This window comes from Schistocerca serialis, chromosome 4, assembly GCF_023864345.2.
Source record: "Schistocerca serialis cubense isolate TAMUIC-IGC-003099 chromosome 4, iqSchSeri2.2, whole genome shotgun sequence".
Classification (NCBI taxonomy): domain Eukaryota; kingdom Metazoa; phylum Arthropoda; class Insecta; order Orthoptera; family Acrididae; genus Schistocerca; species Schistocerca serialis.
Window position 1 is genome coordinate 458266708 of NC_064641.1, and position 13929 is coordinate 458280636.

Sequence of the window (13929 nt, forward strand, 5' to 3'; positions counted from 1 at the left end):
GTGGAGAGTTTCCAAACTGATGTCCGAAAGTTATTGATGACATCTACATTTAAACTCATCTGTCACAGTGACGGAATAGATGATGGCTCTGTGTTCCCTTTTGACTGATTCCTCATATTGCACTCATGTACGCAATCACGGTTTCACTGCTAGGAACCCCCAGAACGTCTCACTCATCCACAAAACTCATTCCGCTACTCAAGCAAGAGCTGTCAGTCAATAAATATGTGGTAACCAACATGCATGGATGGGATAGAGAAGACACCGCCGATGTACTGTAATAATAGCATCACAGTCGAAAGCGTGAACAATTTTAGCAATTTTACAGTAGCTTCAACGTTGGCCAAGGATGTGACAGCATGTTTCCCCAATTTCAGTATCACAGCTAAACCGCCCCTACTTTACTTTGCGAGTATCGTTGCGAATGTAGATAGATGACTGCTCAGTACGTCCATTCAGTGTTAATTCTCGAACACATGAATCATCAAAGTAAACCAGACAGTGCTCTATGTATTTCTAAATCTCATGCACAGTGCTTAATTTACAATCTATCTCTCTGCGTATGAGAGTCGCAGAGCATTCTCGCTGCCTTAGGGTAAAATCAGAGCGTGAAAGACCCTCATCACATTGTCATTGACCAACCCGCCCTGCAGCACTGTTACCGTATTACTCTGCAACCGATCAGTAGAAGACTGCTACACTCCACGTCTCGTGAATGAATGGAGCTTTCCGAGTCCTCACCCATCCAAGTGCACGAGATTTCTCAAGTTGCACCCATGTTGAGGAGCTTAGCACTCCTTATGGATGTATAGTAACAGATTTCAAAGTGTCGTGATGTAATAGCAGACAGTAAAGGAGAACAAGAAACGAATGATTTTTATGTGTGATGCAACTCCAGACAGATGGAGTTCGAAGCATTTTTATGTAACTCAACCTAGCTATCAACTCTAAAGTATTGTTCTAGTGTCTAGGATCGGTACGTGGAAGGTATTGGTAAGAGAGAACATAAACACACGTACTCCGAAGGCTACAATGTTCTGCATTTAAAACAGGCTATAATGTTAGATCGCTTGCGTTTCCAACCTATTAGTTGTATGGAATGTAGCGCTGTTAATATTCCATTGTAAGAAATGGAATTTCAAGCGCAGGACATACGTCCTTCTTCCCGGTTTCTCTACGATAAACCATATTATCAAACCGTAAAACGAAAAAACTACTTCCTTAAAAGATTGGCTCTGTGTGATACGAGTGCAATATAGCTTTCAGAGCCCACTGTTCACATCCGATCACGGTTCAGAAATTATACTATGCCTGGATCAGCCCTATATAAAATGATCGTTATTAACGAGGAATGTCTCTTACAAGAAAACAGATAATCGCATAGCAGCAGCATCAGGCATGTGAAAATTACGAATCATCTATATCTACATTTATACTCCGCAAGCCACCCAACGGTGTGTGGCGGAGGGCACTTTACGTGCCACTTTCATTACCTCCCTTTCCTGTTCCAGTCGCGTATGGTTCGCGGGAAGAACGACTGTCTGAAAGCCTCCGTGCGCGCTCTAATCTCTCTAATTTTACATTCGTGATCTCCTCGGGAGGTATAAGTAGGGGGAAGCAATATATTCGATACCTCATCCAGAAACGCACCCTCTCTAAACCTGGCGAGCAATCTACACCGCGATGCAGAGCGCCTCTCTTGCAGAGTCTGCCACTTGAGTTTATTAAACATCTCCGTAACGCTATCACGGTTACCAAATAACCCTGTGACGAAACGCGCCGCTCTTCTTTGGATCTTCTCTATCTCCTCCGTCAAACCGATCTGGTACGGATCCCACACTGATGAGCAATACTCAAGTATAGGTCGAACGAGTGTTTTGTAAGCCACCTCCTTTGTTGATGGACTACATTTTCTAAGCACTCTCCCAATGAATCTCAACCTGGTACCCGCCTTACCAACAATTAATTTTGTATGATCATTCCACTTCAAATCGTTCCGCACGCATACTCCCAGATATTTTACAGAAGTAACTGCAACCAGTGTTTGTTCCGCTATCATATAATCATTCCGTCACTGTCTCTGTAAACAGCACACCTGTCACACAAATGTGTACAGGGGGATTGCAGTGCCTCACAAGCACCTATCGCTATATTAGTTTTGACACTGAAGTCTCGATATTACCCCCAAGATGCGACAAGGGGGAGGGGGGGGGGGGAAGTAGATCGCATAAATCAAAGTTCGTCTAGAATGCAACATCAGTGCACCATTAAATCGTATCTCATTACAGCTCCATTCAATCGATCACCCCATTCACGCTCTGTTATCCTTTAACGAAGATGCAAGTAAGTTTAGAGGCGGATGGGTCTCTGTCTTCCTGAAAAGCATTAAATACAGTAGTTAACTCACGTGTATCACTGGTACCTCAATAAACATACAGCATAATGCTACCTTGAAGGAAAAAATTGACTGCCTCCTTGATTCCCTTCGTTTCGATGTCGACTTTTTCGCATGATCGCATGGATAGATGTGGCATAAAATCGATAGAACTGAAATAAATGATGAGGAAATAGGTATAAATTGACTGAATGTACATCGAAATGCAGGGAAATTGAGGAAGTACTTGCTTATCTTCCGGTTCGCGCCTAACAATTTATACATGGGAACAAGTATGCGGCAACAAGATGAATCCGAGAAAACGTGTTTCGCTGCCACCAACCCCTAGAACGTGTCAGCCATCCACAAAAATCATTCCCCAACTCAAACAAGCGCTGTCAGTCAGTCATTATGTGGTAACTAACAGATCGCCAATGCATGGATCGATGTACTGTAATAATAAGCATCACAGTTGATAGCGCGAACAATTTTAGCAATTTTACAGTAACTTCAACATTGGCCAAGGATGTGACAGGATGTTTCCCCAATTTCAGTATCATAATTAACTCGCTCCTTCTCTACTTTGCAGGTATCAATGCGAATGTAGATTGATGACTGCTCAGTATGTCCATTCAGTGTTAATTCTCTAACACATAAAACATCGAAGTATACCAGACAGCGCTCTACATAACTCTAACACCTCGAGCATAGTGTTATTTTATGATCAATCTATATGTATATGGGAGTCACAGAACATTCTTACAGCCTTAGGATAAAATCAGAGCGTGAAAGACCCTCATCACTCTGTCATTGACCAACACGCCCTGCAGCACCATTACCAAATTAATCTGTAACTGATCAGAAGAAGAGTACTACATTCCAGGTCTTGTGAATGAATGGTGCTTTCCGAGTCCTCGCCCATCCAAGCGCATGAGATTTCTCTAGATACAACCATGTCGAGGAGCTTAGCACTAGGTAAACACGTATTTCGAGAGGAATTTCTCAGGTACCAAGTATGAAAGGAGTGCTGCCACCTTATGCGTGTGGGACCTGATCATGCACCTGCGTTTGTTTTGACAGCTGATGGTCGCGTCACTTCGTGGGGCTGCACATAGCCTCCTGTGCGGTCTACTGGTATCTGCATTTGAACGTCTGTTGCATTGTTTTGCGAGCAGGTCTGTAGGCTGTGCTATGCATTATTTGGACAGTTTACAAGTTGATTTCGTGTCTGCACATCTGTGTACTGCATTATTTAGGAGCAGTTTGCATGTCCGTATTGAAATTATTTCGGTAATTTAGGAGCAGTCTGCGTGTCTGCAGAGCGTTATTTAGGAGTAGCTGACATGTCTGTGGGCTGTGTGGTGTGAGCACATGCATGTCAGAGCATGAGTTCTGTATCAATGGGAAATGTACTCCATTCCTAAATAAATTGTTCCAAAATATCTGTATCAGTGGGATAAATATACTCCATTCCTAAATAAATTGCTCCAAGATAAATAAAGTACTCTCTTTCCTTACTCTCTCCAGCAGCCTAGAGCAGGATGTGTCATTTTCATGCCATTTTCCCCTTCCAGACCACCCTCTTGGATTACGTCACAGGAGGGATGACAGCGCCCTCTGTTGGAGTTTAGATCTTGTGGTGGAGACACTGCCTGCAAAATAAAGACTTATGTCCAGCACAGGCAGAGTCGTCTTCCCGCCATTTTCCCCCACCCCAGACCACCTTCTTGGGTTACATCACATAATAGATGACAATATCCTCTGGTGGCAGTACTGTGTACTATGTTAGTTGGACTCCAGACCCCATAGCAACTGCACTGTTTCTCATTATTTCCCCCCACCATCTTGGATTACGTCACGGAACAGACGACAGTGCCCTCTGGTGGTGGTACTGTGTACTAGGTCAGTTGCAGTCCATAGCACATGGTGAACACACTGTTTGCCACCATCTTTGATAATGGCACTTGCATCATCAGCTGACATCATGGCCACAAGCTTGTATTATGTCACATATGACAGTACCCTCTGGTGGTGGTTCTGTGTACTAGGTCAGCTGGGCTCTGGATCTCGAGGTGAACCCACTGGATTGCGGTAGTGGACCAATTTGTTTAAATAAAGACTGGTGTAAATTTTTTACATTTGGTGATTAGCAAGTATGTTTGCAGAGTCTTTCAGTGGTTTGCATTTCTGTAGGCTGTGGCGTGATCCCAAGCATGTCAGAGTGTGTGTTTTGTATCAGTGAAATAAATTTACTTAGTCCATAAATAAATTATTCCAAAATAAATAAATAAAACTCCTTCCTCTCTCCAGCAGTCCTTCGAATAGCTGTGAGCACTATGGGGCTTAACATCTGAGGTCGTCAGACTGCTAGAACTTAGAACTACTTAAACCTAATTAACCTAATGACATCACACACATCCATGCCTGAGGCAGAATTCGAACCTGTGACCGTAGCAGTCGCGCAGTTGCGAAGTGAAGCACCTAGAACCACTCAGCCATACCGGCCGGCAGCCACCAGCCCTGCATTGGTCGAGTCCTTTTCCCACGAATCCCTAGGAGGAGGTGGTGGTCGGGTGACTTAGGTTAATGGAGGTGAGCTTTGTTTCCTGCCATTTTCTTAGGTTGGCAGAGAAACTCTAATTGACCTATTTCACAGCCAAAATTCAAACTTGGCGCCAGTTCATTGGAAGAGGTGGCGGTCAGATGACTTAGATTAGTGGAGGTAGCCCAAGTGACCTATTTTCCCGTGATTTTCTTAGGTTAGTAGAGATAACCGTGTTGTGATGCATTATCCTTTTGGAATTTTAACTTGCTGCCATTTTTCTGTGGGAGGGGAGGGGAAGGGTTGTTAGGTTAGTGGAGATAGCCCAATTGTCCTATCTTCCCGCCAAATCTCGCCATCTTGAATGACATCGTGGCCGCCATCTTGGATGATGTCATGCACTGTTGCCAAGTCTTCATGCCGCCATCTTGTATGACGTCACTGCCGCCATCTTGGATACATCGGGCAACAATGGGATGTGGGATGGCACCGACTTGCCCCTGTACTCACGAGATAGTAAACTTATGTGTATGCGGACTATGTGATGAGAAATAATGCTACTGTTCAAGTAATGACTTAGAAAACTTAATATTAGTGAGATAAGTTGCTTAGTGAGCTAAACTCTCAAGAGTTGTATTGCCAAGTACAGATTAAGTGGAAGAGCTTTGTTTTCGTGATCAACTGATTCATAGAAGGATAAGTAGAATGCATAATGTAAACTTCCCTGTGAATGTTCTAGGAACACCACGAGTCAAATACGAAGGAATTTGTTGAAGGAAGGTAGCAATGAAGAGTTACGAAATAACAGGACTGGAAATCGAGCAGAAGTTTGGAAGAGTTCCCTTGGTAACGCAAGAGGCCAGCAAAGCAGGTCAGTATTGAACTGCCAGGGGGAATGTCAACAAGAAGAGACTGCTGATGTTACATCTAATGCTGTCACAAGACAGAGGCAATTACTACACACTGTAAGAGCCAATACAGCAGGACGACACCACCGTGAGAGGAGGATGCCGTCATTGTGCTGATCAGGTAGAATGAAGTAACAAGCCATACGTCGGATGTAACAAGTATTACTTGGAGTATCGACGCTGTGGAATACGTCTATTACTTCTTCTGAAAAGATAACTTAAGATACCTTTCAGCCACTGTTGAGGCCGCCAGTAAACTAAATTTTGAAGGAAAGCTGCCACCAAGTCATAATTACCTCACAATAGCAAGGTACATGAGACAGTTCTTGTATGAATACTACTCTTCTCCAGTGGCTTGCTCTATTTGTACTCAGTTTGCAGCCAGCCACCCTGGAGGTAGGACCAGTCTCGTTTCTGCTCATGGAGACCATCTTCGAACTCTGATGGAAGAGCGAGTTCTGGCAGGAGGACTTTGCGATTGCATGCCTCAAGTCGGGACTGATGGGAAGCTATGGGCGACATTCAAAATGTGAGGCCTGGCTGGTGGGTCAAGGAGCAGTCAACAATCGTCACTGAAGAGGTGCTTGTCGCATCTGCTGCCTCCCTTCCGTTCCCGTAAACGTACTCCCATGCTGCGGGCCTGTCGGAGTGCACAGTGTGACCCAGTCCGACGTCGCACATTCCGTGTGGGGCGAATGGGTGCTTTCCAGGATGGGGTCTGCGATGTCGACGAGAGAGCTGTGGAACCCCCTGCCCTTCGCTGCTGACACCAGAGCCAGCGCAGCCAGTAGCGGCCGAGTTGCGGCCAACGTCGCCTGGTTCTGAGTGAGCGGCTCCACCGCTGCAGTGGGCGGGATGGCGTGGCAGGCGTGGGTGTCGGCGCATTCCATCGAGGCTAGCGCCTTTCTACCCGCCCCCACTGTTGGCTGCCGTGAATAATGACACAGTTTATTTTGGAACTATAAATCCTTGTTTGTTAATGGAGTTTTATTAGTGCCTTCAGTCGCTCCCCAAGAGCCAAGGCTCACCCATGGGGTGATGGTCCGGCTTGATTTTGATGGGACCAAACTGCTGAGGTCGTCTAGGCTTACGCACTACTGAATCTAACTTGTGCTAAGGACAACCCGAGGGAGGTCTCGAATCTCCGACGGGAGGAGCCGCGCGAGCCGTGACAAATTGCCTCAGACCTCGCGGTTACCCAATGCAGCTGTTTAGTATAATTTATGTCTTGTTTGGAGGAAAAAATGTTGTTAGTACACTTCCCCGCGCGGCCGTCTGGCTTGATCTTGACCTCCAAGTCCCATCGCCGTCACCTGAGAAACCGAGTGGTTGCCGGGTGGTTACAAGGTTGGTTGGTTGGTTTTGGGAATGAAGGGACAGACTGCTAGGGCCATCGGTTGGTTACAGGGTCATTATAACAGATTTATAAGGCAATAACTCTGGTCATTTGAAAATTAACAAATATTATCGCTTATGAAAAAACGTTTACAGATCTTATCGTACCAACTTGGACTTGTGGGCATTATATTCCGTCCAACCCCGCCAGGACAGTATCTGTATTAACCCAATGTCACTCTAATTTAATCTTCAAATTACAGTAAGATTTTTATAAGAAGTTGATCAAAATTGTTATTACATACTGTAGAACATGTACCAACTAACATTGAGCAAGTTAAATTTTATTATCTGGAGAACTAAATAATAGAATATTATACCTCATGAAGTCACAAACGAAAAGACATCCACTTATCTTCTATAATATCTCGATAGTCCGATAAATGTAAAACACCTAACAATATTCAAGACAGTAACAACTGCAATATATTTCTTAAATCACAGTACACTGAACATTAAAGTTGAGCTTGACGATGTGGACGTTAATGCCAACTACACTTGGTGACAAGATGCTGATAAGTACAAGCACCCAATGTGTAACCAATTGGATAAGCAACTACCGACGTCAAAGTGGAGGTGCCGCCTGTGGGCTCTTTATAAATCACTTGTTTAAACGAACGGAAGAATTCAGCGATTTAGTTCAAATACCACTACTGGCGTTACGATCTAGGGGAGATAGCGCTCGAGTACAGTTTAGCAAATCAAAAACTTTAAGTCGTCGAGGACACGTACCGATAAATTTAATACTCCTTGTACAGCCGAATCTCCGTAAGGAAACAATTGTGCACCTGGAAGTTTAGCTGTACCGATGTAATCCGCCACGGATTCGTCGTTAGTTCCAGTTCAGATAATACTGGCCGGCAGTACAGAATCTAATACACATTCCGTTCGCCCATCAAGTGTAGTGACAACGTGCCGGGTAGAGTGCAACGATAACACACTTTCTGTAGACGGACCTGGTAACGCGACCAAATGTTTACAAGGTTTTGCACAACCGTGCTGCTCCCTGGCTCACAACTACAGTCCACTTCTCTCCACGCTCTGACAAATTTTGGAAAATGATGTCAGTAGTGAAACAGGTCGCTAGTTATTGACATCTTCCCTATTACAGTTCTTAAAGAGGGGTTGACAACGGCATATTTCAGTCTTTCTGGAAAAATGCTTAGTGTTAGCGACGCATTACATATTGTATGTAAGACAGTACTTATTAAGAGACGACTGTTCTTTAGTACTCTATTGGAAACACTATCAAATCCAGAACACCTTTTATTTTTGAGAGAATATATATAATTTTCTTAATTAGTTGTGCAATGTTTTCAAAGAGATAGCATCGACAGCAATTGAGAGATATATACCACATAAATTAATAAGTGATGGTACTGATACACAAAACGGGTCAGATCGCTGTTGCAGAAGCAGCGAAAAAAGCATGCCAAATTTAAAAGAACACAAAATCCCCAAGATTGGCAAAGTTTTACAGAAGTTCGAAGTATGACGCGTACTTCAATGCGAAATGCATTTAGTAATTTCCACAACGAAATTCTGTCTCGAAAGCTGGCAGAAAACCCAAAAAGATTCTTATCATACATAAGGCATACCAGTGGCAAGATGCAAACAATACCTTTCCTGCACGATAACAACGGTGAAGTCACTGATGAAAGGGCCGCTAAAGCAGAGTTATTAAAGACGGTTTTACGAAACTCCTTCACCAAAGAAGACGAAGTAAATATTCCTGAATTCCAATTAAGAACAACTGCTAAGATGAGAAACATAGAAGTAGATACCTCGGAGTAACGAAGGAGCTTAAATCACTTAATAAAGGCAAGGCCTCCGGTCCAGATTGTATTCCAGTCAGGTTCCTCTCAGAATATGCTGATAAAATAGCTCCATATTTAGCAGTTATATACAACCACTCGCTCACAGAAACGTAAAGACTGGAAAATAAGTCACACTAATACCCAAAAAGGGAAGTAGGAGTAATCCGCTGAATTACTGGCCGTCGATTTGCAGTAGGGTTTTGGAACATATACTGTATTCGAACATTATGAAGTACCTCGAAGAAAACAATTTATTGACACATAGTCAGCACGGATTCAGGAAGTATCGTTCTTGTGAAACACAACTAGCTCTTTATACTCATGAAGTAATAAGTGCTATCGACATGCGATGTCAAATTGATTCCATATTTTTAGATTTCCAGAGGGCTTTCGACACCGTTCCTCACAAGCGTCTTCCAACCAAACTGCGTGCCTACGGAGTATCGCCTCAGTTGTGCGACTGGATTCGTGACTTCCTGTCAGAAAGGTCACAGTTCGTAGTAATAGACGGAAAGTCATCGAGTAAATCAGAAGTAATATCCGGCGTTCCCCAAGGAAGTGTTATAGGCCCTCTGATACTAAAATGTAGACTTTGACGGCCGGAAATATCATGTCCATTATAATTATCCGGGCTGTTATGCCGTGGTCGGTTGATGAATTTTGTCTCAGTTCCCAACGTTTCGTCTCCGACTGCGGGAGACATCTTCAAGGGGGTCCGTAGGTCGATGGAAGGTCCAACACACCCACTGGCTCGCTACTGACTGGTAGTAGCGAGCCAGTGGGTGTGTTGGACCTTCCATCGACCTACGGACCCCGTTGAAGAAGTCACCCGCAGTCGGAGACGAAACGTTGGGAATTGAGACAAAATTCATCAACCGACCACGGCATAACAGCCCGGATAATTATAATGGACATAGGCCCTCTATTGTTCCTGATCTATAGTAACGACATAGGAGTCAATCTGAGTAGCCGTCTTAGATTCTTTGCAGATGATGCTGTCATTTACCGTCTTGTAAAGTCGTCAGATGATCAAAACGACTTGCAAAATGTTTTATGTATCTGTATGGTGCGAAAAGTGGCAATTGACCCTGAATAAGGAAAAGTGTGAAGTTATTCACATGAGTACTAAAAGAAATCAGCTAAATTTCGTTTGCGCGGCAAGTCACACAAATCTAAATATTTAGAGATTTCAATTACAAATAATCTAAACTGGAACGATCTCATAGATAATGTTGTGGGTAGAGCAAACAAAGACTGCGATTCATTGGCCAAACACTTAGAAGGTGCAACAGGTTTACTAAAGAGACTGCCTACACCACGCTTGTCCGCCCTGTTCTGGAGTATTGCTGTGCGGTGCGGGATCTCCATCAGGTGGGACTGACGGATGACATCGGAAAAGTCCAAAGAAGGACAGCTCTTTTTGTATTATCGCAAAGTACGGGAGATAGTGCCACAGACATGATACGTGAATTGGAGTGGCAATCATTAAACCAAAGGCGTTTTTCGTTGCGACGGGATCTTCTCATGAAAGTTCTATCACCAGTTTTGTCCTCCGACTGCGAAAACATTCTGTTGGCACCCACCTACAGAGGGAGAAATGATCATCACGATAAAATAAGAGAACTCAGGGCTCTCACAGAAAAATTTAAGTGCTCGTTTTTCCTGCGTGCCGTTCGCGAGTGGAACGGTAGAGAGACAGCTTGAAGGTGGTTCATTGAACCCTCTGCCAGGCACTTTATTATGAATAGCAGAGTATTCACGTAGATGTAGGTGTAATTTCAGAGGAAGAAGTTTGTGCTATATTCATGTCACTGAATTTTATGAGAGTTCTTTTTCAACATCTTCCTGTGATTTTTCTACTGAATTTCTGTCCCCATAGTTTCTATTTTTTAAAGATACGATTATTAAATAAATTTTCTACCTATGACTCATCATTTATAGCTCGTCCATTCATCTCAATAGTAATGTTGTCCTGTCTCTCGTTTCACTACATTCAACACACCTCTAATGTGTGCTTTGTTGCAGTGCTCGTGGCCAGTTTTAGGGACCTATAGCATTGTTGTTGTTGTGGTCTTCAGTCCTGAGACTGGTTTGATGCAGCTCTCCATGCTACTCTATCCTGTGCAAGCTTTTTCATCTCCCAGTACCTACTGCAACCTACATCCTTCTGAATCTGCTTAGTGTATTCATCTCTTGGTCTCCCTCTACGATTTTTACCCTCCACGCTGCTCTCCAATACTAAATTGGTGATCCCTTGATGCCTCAGAACATGTCCTACCAACCGATCCCTTTTTCTGGTCAAGTTGCGCCACAAACTTCTCTTCTCCCCAATCCTATTCAATACTTCCTCATTAGTTATGTGATCTACCCATCTAATCTTCAGCATTCTTCTGTAGCACCACATTTCGAAAGCTTCTATTCTCTTCTTGTCCAAACTATTTATCGTCCATGTTTCACTTCCATACATGGCTACACTCCATACAAATACTTTCAGAAATGACTTCCTGACACTTAAATCAATACTGGATGTTAACAAATTTCTCTTCTTCAGAAACGCTTTCCTTGCCATTGCCAGCCTACATTTTATATCCTCTCTACTTCGACCATCATCAGTTATTTTGCTCCCCAAATAGCAAAACTCCTTTACTACTTTAAGTGCCTCATTTCCTAATCTAATTCCCTCAGCATCACCCGACTTAATTAGACTACATTCCATTATCCTTGTTTTGCTTTTGTTGATGTTCATCTTATATCTTCCTTTCAAGACACTGTCCATTCCATTCAACTGCTTTTCCAAGTCCTTTGCTGTCTCTGACAGAATTACAATGTCATCGGCGAACCTCAAAGTTTTTATTTCTTCTCCATGAATTTTAATACCTACTCCGAATTTTTCTTTTGTTTCCTTTACTGCTTGCTCAATATACAGATTGAACAACATCGGGGAGAGGCTACAACCCTGTCTTACTCCCTTCCCAACCACTGCTTCCCTTCCATGTCCCTCGACTCTTATAACTGCCATATGGTTTCTGTACAAATTGTAAATAGCCTTTCGCTCCCTGTATTTTACCCCTGCCACCTTTAGAATTTGAAAGAGAGTATTCCAGTCAACATTGTCAAAAGCTTTCTCTAAGTCTACAAATGCTAGAAACGTAGGTTTGCCTTTCCTTAATCTTTCTTCTAAGATAAGTCGTAAGGTCAGTATTGCCTCACGTGTTCCAGTGTTTCTACGGAATCCAAACTGATCTTCCCCGAGGTTGGCTTCTACTAGTTTTTCCATTCGTCTGGAAAGAATTCGTGTTAGTATTTTGCAGCTGTGACTTATTAAGCTGATAGTTCGGTAATTTTCACATCTGTCAACACCTGCTTTCTTTGGGATTGGAATTGTTATATTCTTCTTGAAGTCTGAGGGTATTTCGCCTGTCTCATACATCTTCCTCACCAGCTGGTAGAGTTTTGTCAGGACTGGCTCTCCCACGGCCGTCAGTAGTTCCAATGGAATATTGTCTACTCCGGGGGCCTTGTTTCGACTCAGGTCTTTCAGTGCTCTGTCAAACTCTTCACGCAGTATCATATCTCCCATTTCATCTTCATCTACATCCTCTTCCATTTCCATAATATTGTCCTCAAGTACATCGCCCTTGTATAGACCCTCTATATACTCCTTCCACCTTTCTGCTTTCCCTTCTTTGCTTAGAACTGGGTTTCCATCTGAGCTCTTGATATTCATACAAGTCGTTCTCTTATCTCCAAAGGTCTCTTTAATTTTCCTGTAGGCGGTATCGATCTTACCCCTAGTGAGATAGGCCTCTACATCCTTACATTTGTCCTCTAGCCATCCCTGCTTAGCCATTTTGCACTTCCTGTGAATCTCATTTTTGTGACGATTGTATTCCTTTTTGCCTGTTTCACTTACTGCATTTTTATATTTTCTCCTTTCATCAATTAAATTCAATATTTCTTCTGTTACCCAAGGATTTCTACTAGCCCTCGTCTTTTTACCTACTTGATCCCCTGCTGCCTTCACTACTTCATCCCTCAAAGCTACCCATTCTTCTTCTACTGTATTTATTTCCCCCATTCCTGTCAATTGCTCCCCCTGAATCTCTGTACAACCTCTGGTTCTTTTAGTTTATCCAGGTCCCATCTCCTTAAATTCCCACCTTTTTGCAGTTTCTTCAGTTTTAGTCTACAGATCATAACCAATAGATTGTGGTCAGAGTCCACATCTGCCCCTGGAAATGTCTTACAATTTAAAACCTGGTTCCTAAATCTCTGTCTTACCATTATATAATCTATCTGATACCTTTTAGTATCTCCAGGGTTCTTCCATGTATACAACCTTCTTTCATGATTCTTAAACCAAGTGTTAGTTATGATTATGTTATGCTCTGTGCAAAATTCTACCAGGCGGCTTCCTCTATCATTTCTGTCCCCCAATCCATATTCACCTACTATGTTTCCTTCTCTCCCTTTTCCTACACTCGAATTCCAGTCACCCATGACTATTAAATTTTCGTCTCCCTTCACAATCTGAATAATTTCTTTTATTTCATCATACATTTCTTCAATTTCTTCGTCATCTGCAGAGCTAGTTGGCATATAAACTTGTACTACTGTAGTAGGTGTGGGCTTCGTATCTATCTTGGCCACAATAATGCATTCACTATGCTGTTTGTAGTAGCTTACCCGCATTCCTATTTTCCTATTCATTATTAAACCTACTCCTGCATTACCCCTATTTGATTTTGTGTTTATAACCCTGTAGTCACCTGACCAGAAGTCTTGTTCCTCCTGCCACCGAACTTCACTAATTCCCACTATATCTAACTTCAACCTATCCATGTCCCTTTTTAAGTTTTCTAACCTACCTGCCCGATTAAGGGATCTGACATT